The sequence below is a fragment of the Rhinolophus sinicus genome, chromosome 7 (assembly GCF_057876585.1).
Source record: "Rhinolophus sinicus isolate RSI-liver-muscle chromosome 7, RSI-T2T, whole genome shotgun sequence".
NCBI lineage: Eukaryota > Metazoa > Chordata > Mammalia > Chiroptera > Rhinolophidae > Rhinolophus > Rhinolophus sinicus.
In genome coordinates, this window is record NC_142507.1 from 23,313,753 (window position 1) to 23,326,163 (window position 12,411).

Sequence of the window (12,411 nt, forward strand, 5' to 3'; positions counted from 1 at the left end):
TGTGGGGATTGACTCATAAAACAAAATCTGTGCTAGGCTCTGGGAATACAAAACAAGTGAGTGCCTGTCTTTTAACGGTCTTTCCATCTTAGTGAAGGAGAGAGTCAGAGAAACAGAACTGTCATGTAATGAGATTAGTGCTCTGCAAGCAGATGCTCAGGTAGAAGGAACACAGAGGGGGCACTAGAGAACCTATAGCCAGTCAATTCAATCTCATGTCAGTAGACAGATCTCACAGCAGTGTGGGTTCAGATTTGTAGGTCTCCATGGCCAGTTTATACCAAATGGAGTAAATCGTAAAGTATTGAACTCTAAGGACTGTTGAGCTACTTTCTAAAAATTCTAATATAATCAGATTTCATTCTCTTAGAGGTGAGAGACCAGTGGCCAGAGATCCAGGTCTCCATTAACCTTTACACAATGGGGCTGATAAAGCCCTCTTTTCAAACAATGTCTTGGCAATCACGTTATCAGATGTAATTACATTTTCTAATCTTACAGTGACTTCCTTGCAGGTACTGAGGGACTCAGGTTAAGGATCATCCCAAAGGTTATCTGTTTAGGTTCTGTCCACTTTAAGGTCGCAGGTCTAAGCTTTATTAAGCATTGTCCTACTCTACAGGTGGTATCACAGCAAAGCAATCTCCTAAACCCAGATAGATTGACCCCCAGTGCTAGGGGCCATCTAATTAATGTCTATCTCTGGAACTTGTCATCACTACACCACCTATGCCCCACTCTTCTGATTGCAGAGCCTGAGATTGATGCAACTTCAAAGGCATTTGGTGAAATTCCAGCGGAGGAGGTGCCTGTTTTTTTCAGTGTGATCACCTGAGCTACATTCACCTCACAGGTGATATTTATATTACACATGAGGCTCATGGTTGCTAGACCCAAAGATTCCACATACTAGGAGTCTGTCAGTATGATGATGTGATTAAAGGCGAGTGGCATTAAAACCTACCCTGATCTGAGATTGTGTTAAGCAACCTGAGGTAGATGCATGACCCAGTTCAGTTACATGCTTGTCATCATTTAGTACTTCTTACTTGTGAGTTAATTACAGAGAAGAAAAACTTGGGGTGGATGAGTGGGGGAGGGAATATACTGGTATATACATATAATTCACTTTTAATATCTTAAAGTTACCCAATACTTTCTTTTGGTGAATTCCTTTCTTCTTGCGGAAATATTTTCCTAGTAGTTTTAGATGTTATCTAGCTCTGATTGTGCTGGTTGCTTAGTACTGATTTAATTACAAGACCCTGTACCCTCTCAGTAAACAATTAAGAGACATCACTATCTATCATACCTACAAGTTAAAAATCTCAATATTTCTCCCTTTTCAAGTAAGAACCATGAATATCTGGTTAAATCCCCCAAAAAACTTGCAGGTCCATTCTTTGGAAATAACTGCAATACTTTTATTTCTAGCACATCGGTTCCTATACTGACACTGTCAGTGCTCATCCTTTACTTCTGCACATTACACCCATGTTCTTCAGGGGATAGATGTTAAGCTGAGGGACAGCCAATGTATCTTATGAAACACTTCTCCTGTATTTTTGTCCAACATTTGTCCTTTCAGAGGTGATAAATGTTTCTGATGTCCAGTTAATTTAGGCACTGTAAGGGATGAATTAGCAACTGTTCTGGTGTGATCAGAGAAGCCATGCCGAATACAATTTGGAAGCCTGGTGTCCTGGTACCCAAAAACCTCATCACAGCTCTGCCACTAAACCAGCTCTGTGACCAGGAGTCATTGGGCCTCTCTGTATCTTGAAATTTACCTTTTATGAGGGAATGGGACCTGTGATGTCACTTCTAGGTCCAAAATGCATGGTCTGAGGATTGTGTTGGTCAAGCACACATAGTTCATTGTAATACCTGGGCTTGAACTTGGACAGGGGGCCTTTCTTTCTTGTACCATCTTTAACTTACGTGAACTATTTAGTCTAATCTATTTAAACAAAATGGTGCTATTAATACCAAGATGAAGATGCTGCCAGGAAAAACAAAGTCCTAACCACTTTTTTAAAAAAATAAAGGTGAACATTTATTAAATTAACTTTTATTACCAAGTGCCAGGTAAGCTCTTCACAAGGAATCACGAGGTTAAAACTCACGCCAACCTTTGAAGGGGTAGATATTATTATAATATCCATTTTTTACTTGAAGAAACTGGGGTACAGATGTTAGGAATATTCTCAGGGTCACACACTGGTAAATAGTGGAGATGAGATTAGAATGAATCCAGACCGCATGTCCTTTACTGTTATTCATGGTATCTAAAGTTCATAGTGACTTGAATTGCATTTCGTCTGTGATCACCAGGGACTGCACAGAGCAATCAGTGTGTTATGCAGGGTTGGGACTGGGACTCACCTAAAATTCTCCTTTATTTACATGAACTTAGGTTTTTGTTTAAATTTCCTTTATAGTCCTCTAAAGTAAACTCTATAAGTTCTTTTGTGTGAATCAGAAGAAGAAAATTTTAAAGATTCTTGTGGGAGAAGGGAGAGTATGAAATATAATGAATGGTTGGAGGAAGTGATAAGTTTCAAGCTGTTTTTTGTTTTTTAATTAAAGTTTATTGGGTGACAATGGTTAGTAAAGTTACATAGGTTTCAGGTGTACAATTACGTAATATCATCTATACATCACATTGTGTGTTTACAACCCAGAGTGAGTTAGTTCTCCTTCCATCACCATATATTTGGTCAAGCTTTTTAATCAAGTGAATCACTCTCTATTTGATGCACAATTAGAACGGGTTGATCAAAGCCAATTCCTCTTCTTATCTTTGGGGAGTGTTTGTGATCTGTGATCGGTGTAGCTTCTGAAGATATTTTAACAGCCCCACCCTGCCTCCCCTCCTCCCACCCCCAATTAGGCAAATCAGACCTAGAGGCCTGAGGACCCTTCTCTCTGTAATATGTAGAGACAGGAGAAAGTTGAAAGCAAGCTATGCAAAGAATATGTAGAGGACACTGAAGTTCACAAATGGAATGACCTCTAGATTCCCCAAAGCATCTCATTTCCAGTCTTCCTTTGTATTAGAAACCACAGCCGGCTAGAATTAAAAGGCAGAGCCCATTTTCCATGAGGGAGGGCCCTTCTCCATGGAATGCACTTCCTCTCATATTCTTACAAAATGATGATTTGCTGACCCTCTAAGTGTGGAATCTCCCTTGAATCTTCTGTTGGTTGCCATGCCCAGCATCTAACACTGAAGTCTCCGACAGCCCCCTTTAGTGAGTAAGCTGTGGCCAGGTAGCCAAAACAAGTGGTGGCACAGGACATTCAGGCCCAGGCAGCAGCCCGTACAAAGGCCAGGAGAGGAGAGAACATGAGTACAGGTTCTTCAACTCAGCTGCCTACTAGAATCACCTGTAAGGTGATGGGTAGGAAAGTACCCATGCTTATGTTGCACCCCAAACTAATGAGCATGAGCTCCAGGGTCAAGACACAGACATCTGTGATCCCAGTGAAGCCACCTTTGAGATCCCATGGCTGGAGTGCAGAGAGTGATCCCAAAGAAAGGCAGGGATGAGGCAGAGGGCTGGCATTGAACAGTGTGTGGAAGAGATACTGGGACCTGTAGTGAATTTTCTGTGCTTTAAGTATGAGAGGAGCATGATCAGATGCTGCAGGTGAATAAGGAGTGGGACGGCAACAACAGTGAGGCAAGAAAGACAGTGAAGAGGCTGCTGAGATAGCCAGACAGGAGATGGTAGTGACTGGCCAGGCCTAATTCCAGATACAGTGAGAATCCAGAGCACAGAGGTGGTATCGCGATAACAGAGTAAGTCGTAATGGAGGGAGTGGGGACAGCTACATGACCAAAGGGGGTGAAGAATGAAGAGTGGGTCATGATTATCCAAAGCAGCCTTGTACGCTTCTCCTGCTACTTTTCAAGATATGCTGGCTGGGCCAAGCCGATGAGACCAGCAGCTTTTGGGCCTCTGCCTGGACACAGAAGTTACTTGCTCCCCATGGGTGAGTAGACAGAACCGGAGGAGCAGGAGTTATCTTCTCCAGTCTAGCAATGACCATACCTACGAGGACAATTAAGTTCGCAAACTTTCCACAATACGCTTACACGTATTTCATAGGGCCCTAACCAAGTACCATCAGCATCATGGTAATATCTATAAGGGACCATCTTCTCCAAACCAAAAATTGGAACACATGAGCTGACCATGAATTTTTATAACACTTCTTCTTGTTCACCTGAGGAAGTATAATCTCAGAGACATCATTTGGATACCAAAATATTGAGATTTCTAGGTCCTTTTTACATTTTATGTGAATTTTATAAAGATAGGATATTTAAAATAGCTCTATGCCAGAAAATCTTGGAAGTAGAATCTCCATAATCATATATCTCATATATTGTATACTTGGTAGAAAATGATTTTGAAAATGTTCCTCAAAAATAAGAACATTAGCACAGAAGGAATAACAAGCCTTCATGAGCATCAATCTTCCAAAGTCATTCTTGAATCTACATAAGGTTGTTTTGAGAGAGGAAGGTGGAACAAAGAAATCAAGGAGTTTCCAGAAATGACAAAATAAAAATAAAATCCTTCGATTATGCCTACAGAGAATAACATAACTTGAATTATGAAATAAAGCTTTGAGGAAGAAACCCAGCTCCATGATTGCAAATTTAACTATGTACTCATATTTAGCATTCGATCCATTCTTAGATTAATTTCAGTTAAGTGTACCAATAAATTATAGTTTTGAACAAAGACTACTGAACAGAGCACTGAGTCCCAGCCTGGAGGTGCCCTCACACTTTTTGTGGGACCCCAACAGCCCCTCCTTTCTGGCCTTCAGATGCCACGACTGTCTAAAGTGACCCATTGAAATAAGTGTTTCTCCATCCTGCTGCCCATTAGAATCACCTAGAGAGCTTTTAAAACATGTCCATGTCCCTAGAAACATCTAGAATTGTTAAATTGGACTCCAGTAATGGGTCCTGGTATTAATATTTTTTAAAACTCTCAAAGTAGTTCTTCTGCATGCCGAAGGTGAAAGTTACTGGATGAACTAGATGATTTCTGTTCTTTTTTAAAAATTAAGTTTCTATTTCATGGGGCACTTTTCCCTCAAATTCTCATTCCAAAAAAGAAAATCCAGAATAGCACAAGCTTCCTTTTGTTTTCAGCTGTGAGACATACACATGCAAAGACACCACACACGGATGTCAAGACCGACATTTTAAAAGAGGAAATGCTTTCAGACAGTAAGGGTGACCCTCCATATCATGATGGTTTGGTTTATTTTAAGGAGAAACTCTAAATTGCTTCTACAAGGTATTTGGTGCTTCCCTGTGCACTGAGATTTCCTCAGGTGAGCAAGAAGAAAATGCAAACGGACAGAGTCCTTTGCCAGGGGTCAGGGCTGTGCTGTGAAGCCAGCACTCGTGTGGGAAACTGGCTCCTGGCGGTGGTGGCGCTCGTGCTACTAACCTTTATGCCAGTGGAGTGAGCAGTTTCTCTAAATACAATAGAACCTCTGTCACTTTGAAGATAAGCTTGCACAGGCCTCTTAAAACAATAATTCTGTACTTTCTTTCCTGTTTCTAGATTTATTTTAAGTATTAGTATAAAATGTCAGAGCAGCTGATAGCAGCCAGATCAGTTTGTATAAAACTCAACTGCCTGTTTGTAGTATATTACAGCTATATTTGACACAGGAAAGCACTTAATCATGCATGCTATCAGCACACCACACCCACCTTTGTGAGGACCCTTGGTGGCTGTGAGATTTATCACTGTGAACTTGAACTGGATGGACAGGCCCTGATGGATAATACAGTCTGCTTCTGAGAAGTTGGGGCTAAAAGTGTACCATCCACAACCCAACTGCCAAGAGAAAGGTCAGGAATTCAAGCCACCTCCCAAGAATGACCCGAGTGTATTCCACCTATGCCCTGACTTTATCTCAAGCTGTTGAAATTTTATGAGTGTAAATCTGATGACACTGTAAGAACGCCCAATTTTGCCACCAAACCTGCCTCTTCTGAAGTCCTCTAAACCACATTTTCCTCTTCACACCAACTGATAAGTGATATTGTTTAAATAGAAAAGGCTACCATTTGCATGTATTTTGCAGTTGACTAACATCTTTTCCTATGTATCATTTCGTTTGCACCTTACAGTGCAGTGGGAGGCTGGCAACATGGAGGGGTGGGGGTTACCCTCTCCATTTTACATACTGGAAGCCAGAGGTCCTTAGAGATAAGTGAGCTGACGAAGGGGAAGCTGTCCACAGGGGAACCCAACCCAGAAGTCCCATCCCTAAATCCTTTCTCTTAAATGGGAAGCACTTGGGCCATGTGATCTGGTGTTTGCATTTGACTACAAGTCAAGAAGTCTGGATTGCACTCCTGGTTTCAGCATTCTGTAGTGAATTTGTAGCCTTACACAAATCACCTCTAATTTCTGCTTACAACTCTGACATGGATGATTGCACCCAATGCGTTGTACCCAGATGGAGATGCATATCTCAGAGGATTGGTGTAAAATGGATAGGAAAATATTATCACTTTGTCATTCAATATTAACATTTTTAAACCTATTTGTAATTACATTCTGGCACCAGATTGGTCACAGCCCAGCTCTTCCAAGGCACTTACCAAAGATTTCCTAGCCTCAGTTTCCTCATCTGTAAAGTTGCCATAGTAGAATCCCATGATTTTTTTTCTTTTTATTATGGACATTTCAAATATGTTTTTAAAGGTAAAGGAAATCATATAATGAACCACTGTGCATGCTCCACCTAGTACCAAACATTTTTTCCTGAGTTCCTTTAAACCAAATCTCAGGCATCATACCATCTCACTCACCTCTAATTAAGCTATGCATTTTCCAATATCACCACGATGCTATGGTCACACCTAGAAAAATTAAGAAAATTTCTTTAACATCATCTGATATCTAGTACATAGCCAATTTCCCCGATTGTCTCAAAGATGTATTTTCACAGTGGGTTTATTCACTCAGCGTGTGAATAAGGTCCCAATGTTGACTGTGATCACTGTGCATCGTAGGTCACTTTTATTCTGTAACAGCTCTCTCTCGCTTTCCCTTTCTCTCTCTCATCACAACTTTTTTCTGTTGTTGGACCATATCATTTACTTTGTGGAATGTTCCCCATTCTGAATTGGGTTGATTGCTTCCTTTTAGTGGTATTTAACTTTTTTCCCCTTCATTTTCTGTCTTTCATAGTGTTGATGGTAAGGATTACGTGAGTTAATATCTGTAAAACAGCCCGCGTATTAGTTTGCAAGGGCTGCGGTAACAAAGTGGCTTAAACAATAGAAATATATTATATTACAGTTCTAGAGGCCAGGTCATATATTACAGTTCTAGACACCATAATCAAGGTGTCAGCCGGGTTGGTTCCTCCCTCAGGGCTGTAAGGGAAGGATCTGTACAGGCCTGTCTCCTTGGCTTGCAGATGACCGTTTTCTCCCTGTGTCTCTTCACACCATCTTCCCTCTATTTGTGTCTGCCTCCATGTCCAAACTTTTCCTTTCTATTAGGACACCAGTTACATTGAATTAGAACTACCCTAATGACCCCATCTTAACTGGTCACATCTGCAATGACCCTATTTCCAAACAAGGTCACATTCTGAGGTGCTAAGCATTAAGACTTCAACATATGAATTTTGTGGGAACACAATTCAATCCATAACACCTGGCACACTGAAAAATTTCTATAAATATTAGCTAAGTTGTCAATGATTCCATCATTAACATGTTATATTGTTACTCATTTAAGGATTAAATGAGTTAACGCATGTAAAACATTGAGCACAATACCTACCACATTATAAAATTTCTATGAACATTAGCTATGAAGTTGTAACATTTTACAATGTTACTTATTTAGTGATTTTTTAAATACTAATTTATATTCATAGCATAATTATATTTATTTAGTAATTTTTAATACTAATTTAAATTTGTAAGACTCAATAAGAATGAGCCATGGGGGCACAGGAACAGGTCTGCAAATTGGGAGGCCTAGAGGGAAAGAGGAAGCCTCAGAAGGCACCAGACCAGCTCAGAACCCCAGCTTGGGGAAGGTCAAGTCCTGTTTTTATTGTGTTACCAGCTATATAAGTCTGGACAAGTCGCTTCTTCAGACGGAGATTTCCTTTTCTCTAAAATAATCAAACATAAGATATTCTCTAAGCACATTTTCACTTCTAAAATTCTAGGTTCTATAAAGAAAAAAATTGTGACAGGCATAGCAAACAAGTGTAATTTATAATAGCAACAAAGCTATTTCACTATACTTGGAATATCACAAAAATTTTTACCAGTTATTAGGTGATAAATCATTCTTAAAATGCACTAGGAAAAATTATTTTAGTACAAGTAGTCAAGTTGATATATGTCAATCTTATTTTATACCACTATCCTCTTCACTTTGGTTTATTCCTAGCTTTTATTTTGTTTTGTTTTGTTTTCATGTTCATGGACGCTTTTTGTTTTCTTTTTACATGTGAACATTTTTTTGCTCTCAGTGTTGTTTGTGGTTCTTTTTTAAGACTCTAACCAATTATTTTCTTTGTCTTTCTTTTCCATTTTCTCATCATTACACACTCTTTCCTCACTTGTTTTCTCTTTTATTCCCATCCTTGGTATATTTCCTTTTTTCTCTTGTTCATTCTTTCTTCTCTAATCTGGATGAAAGACCCCAAAAGATGGAATCACTTACATCATCCCAAAGAGATTTCATCCTAAAAAAATCTCTGGTTACCTTTTTCAGGCAAGAGCAGTTAACACAGAAAGTTGCCTTCCTGGGGATGAACACACAAGAGGTCAGCATAGAACCACAGCTTTGAAGACCTTTCCACTTGCACAAACCCTCTGCCTCACATCCAACAGAAAGTCGTTCATCCTCTGCTGGAATATTTCTGTCCACAGTAAAATTCTAGTAGGAAGTTCGGCTAACAGGCACATTAACTGCTTATTGGGACGAATGGTGGATGGCTATGGTGTTAAATAAGGAGAAGATCCTGATGTGTGGGCCAGGAGAAACACAGCCTTTCATGACGTTGACCGTTGTAAGAAGAGCGATAATATACTTTCAGATCATCAGAAATGATTACTAATTGAAAAGAAAGGCTAGAGTTCACCAAGGGTTCATAACACCTCATGTTAACATTGCCTTAGTGAGCGAGGCTAAGGGCAGCTACAGTGGGCACGTGCAGAAGTAACATACTGAGTCTCCAGAGAAGGAGATAGCATCTAGGGGACTGGGGGTATTGGGCCATTGCTATGGCACTTTGTTTTCTGTTACCATCCATCAGCTAGGTAGCCTTTTGAGCTTGGTTTAGCTTCCCTTGTAGACTTCCCTCCTGATAAGACACAGTTCCCACTAGGAAAAGAAAAAAAAAACATGGCCTTTCTTTCTCGAACAAATTTTATTTGCTTGGACAGTGTAAGACAGTTTGCCCCTAGAACCTGATTACCCTGGATAAGCTGAAAACCCAAAGTAATATGACCAGAGCTTAGCAACTCTTCAGATATGAGGGGTTAATGATAAGGTAAGAATTAAATACCATATCAGATTTCTAAGTCAGTGTTCCTAGCAGGATGACGTATCACACACGGAATAGGAAAAGATAGACTCTACAAAAGTATTATTAGTAATCTTCAGGCTTTCTCTCACCACCAAACCTCTATTTTAATACCTTGTGGTAGAGGGTCTATTGGAAGTACTCTGTAATTTCAGGGGGCATATTTTACTTCTATGTACATGTAACAACCTGTAGTAAGTGCTTACTACATGCTGGACACTAAGATGTACAAGGATGTAAGACATATCGTACCATCTGAGAAACACATAGAGTTGAGTAGGGACTAAAAGACATACATATAAGTAACTAAAAATGGAAATGTATTGGTTATTTGTATTACATATCATTTAGGATGTTGTCAGCTACAAATAATAGATAATTCCAACTTTTAATTTGATTTAAAGAGTAAAATAAATGTATTATCTCACTTACCAAGAAGTCTAGGAATAGGGTGATTCTGGGATTGGTTAATATACCAGTCTTTGGATATAATCACAGACTCAGGTTCTTTCCATCTTTCCCCTCTGTCATCTAGGCATGTTGGTCTCGGTCCTCAAGCTTGTCCCCTTATAGACACAAGAGGGCAATAGTTTCAGTCATTACCCATGGAACAGCACTGGGTTAAAGAACAGGATCTGATGTTTCCATTTGTTTTTCTTTCATTTTTATGATCAGAAACTCTTCCTTGGATCTGCCCCTCCCTCCCCACTTCCTCTATGTCTCACTTATCATAATTATGCCATATGACCTTTCTTACATCAGTCACTAGCAAGAAAAATAATATTAACCTGATAGCAGGGACCAATCAATATTCAACAATCTAGACTTGGGGAGGGATCCCTGGACACCAGACATTAAAATAAAATCTGGATTCTATTATTAAGAGAAAACAAGGGGGCAGGGGATGATGGCTATTAGGCAGACAATCGGCAGAATTTAGTGCAACATGCATATTGTCACTGGCACATTTACTTGAGGCTATTTAGTCCCATCCCATGGATGTTCAGATAATGAAGTATCTGAGAGTGTTCCATTGCTTTTCAAGAGAAAGAGAAAACACCATTTTCCTCCAGAACTGAGGACAGCTCTTGAGTAAATACAACTACTGTTCATGGTAGCACCCATTATGAACCAAATACTATGTACTGGGCATTGTGCTAAACATTCTAGGACCACTAGCTCTTTTAGCTCTTACCACAGTCTTGCAAAGTGAATGTCTTAGGCACATTTACAGAAATTAAAGAAAACATAAACAAAAACTTTGCTTCAAGGAAGTTAAGTAACTTGACAAAGTCACATAGCTAAGAAGTGAAAGAGGTGAGAGCCAGCCCAGTCCTATTTCAGGTCAAAGCCCCTACTCTTCCAGTATACATCTCTACTACATAACTCCGAAGACAAGCACGTGGGGTGCAGAGGCTTCTAGAATCTGTGTATGACAGTGGGACTGGGGGGAGGATAGTTTTACGTCCTCCCACAGCTGATGTAGAACATGAGGTCAAGGGGTTGAGGTGAAAAAAGCCCTAGAGAGCTTGTCCAGGGAGAGATGCCAGTTGTTTGAGGACTGTCTGGGAATTTGGAGTTGGAGTGTTCAGGGACTTCCTTTTCTTTCTGCCCAAGAAAGGTGGGTTCTCAGCACTGTTGATTACAATGGGAGAAACAGGGCTGACTTATAAAACTATCAGACACATACGTCAAAAGAGTCAGATTATTTCATGAAACTTTTCTTTAGGAAATCGGGAATCTACTCTTCATTCATCCAAATTACAAGTCAAGGCTAATGACACAGTTTGTATCGCACTTCAGTGTACAAAGTGTTTCCATGTGCACCATCTCATCTGAAATCTGAAGTGTTGTTACTTCCCTCTCAGGTGATGAAACTAAGCCTGTAGACAAGTGCTCCCAGAGAATTTCCTATGATGATGGAAATATTCTGTATCCGCCTGCCCAGTACAGTAGTTGCAAACCACATGTAGCTATTGAGCACATGAAAGGTGAATAGTATGACTGAGGAACTGAGTTTTTAATTTTAACTAATTTTAGTTTAATTTAAAGAGCTACGTGTAGCTAGTGACCACTGTAGTGAAAGGTACAGCTGTAGATGTTGAGTGACTTACCCAAGTTTATTGCTTTAGTAAACTTGGCTCCCCTCTTTGTGGTAACACGTTGCAACAAGAATTCTTCTTGTGTTCCTTAAGTTAATCATCAACTTGATTTAAATGCTGGGAATTAAATTCCATTGTGAAAACTTCTCAAGTATGAATTCGATAAAGTAAAGGGACTAAAAACAGTTGAAATGAACTTTCCCTTATGTCAATTAAGTCTGAATTTGTTGGGCAATGGGAGCACAATATATATTCCATTACCTGATTGAAGTTTTCCACTCAGGTTGTGGGTAAAAGAATGAGTTTCTGAACCCAGTACTGCAAGCAATTGCGTAAGATCATCTAGTCACTGAAGGGCATGGCTATAACTGTCCTTCACCTTCTGGGAGAATGAAAGTCTCTCTTGTGATTCACTCTGGTAACCACAAATTCTGGAAAGTTCTAGGCACCAAATAAAAATTATTATCTGATACTATTCCAGCTTGTCAACACTGCTTGGGCCTCATAAGGAGATATAGGGAGGGCAGGAGAAGGAGTATAGGAATGATGAGAGCTTCCACTAGTGAAATCTCGTGCTTTAGTGGAAAAAGGGGCAAAGGGGAATAAAGAATTGGAGTAAGTCCCCAGGGAAACATTTCATCAATTTTGAGGATGTAGGTATAGTCCTCTATTAATTTAAACCAGGGGTGTCCAAACTTTT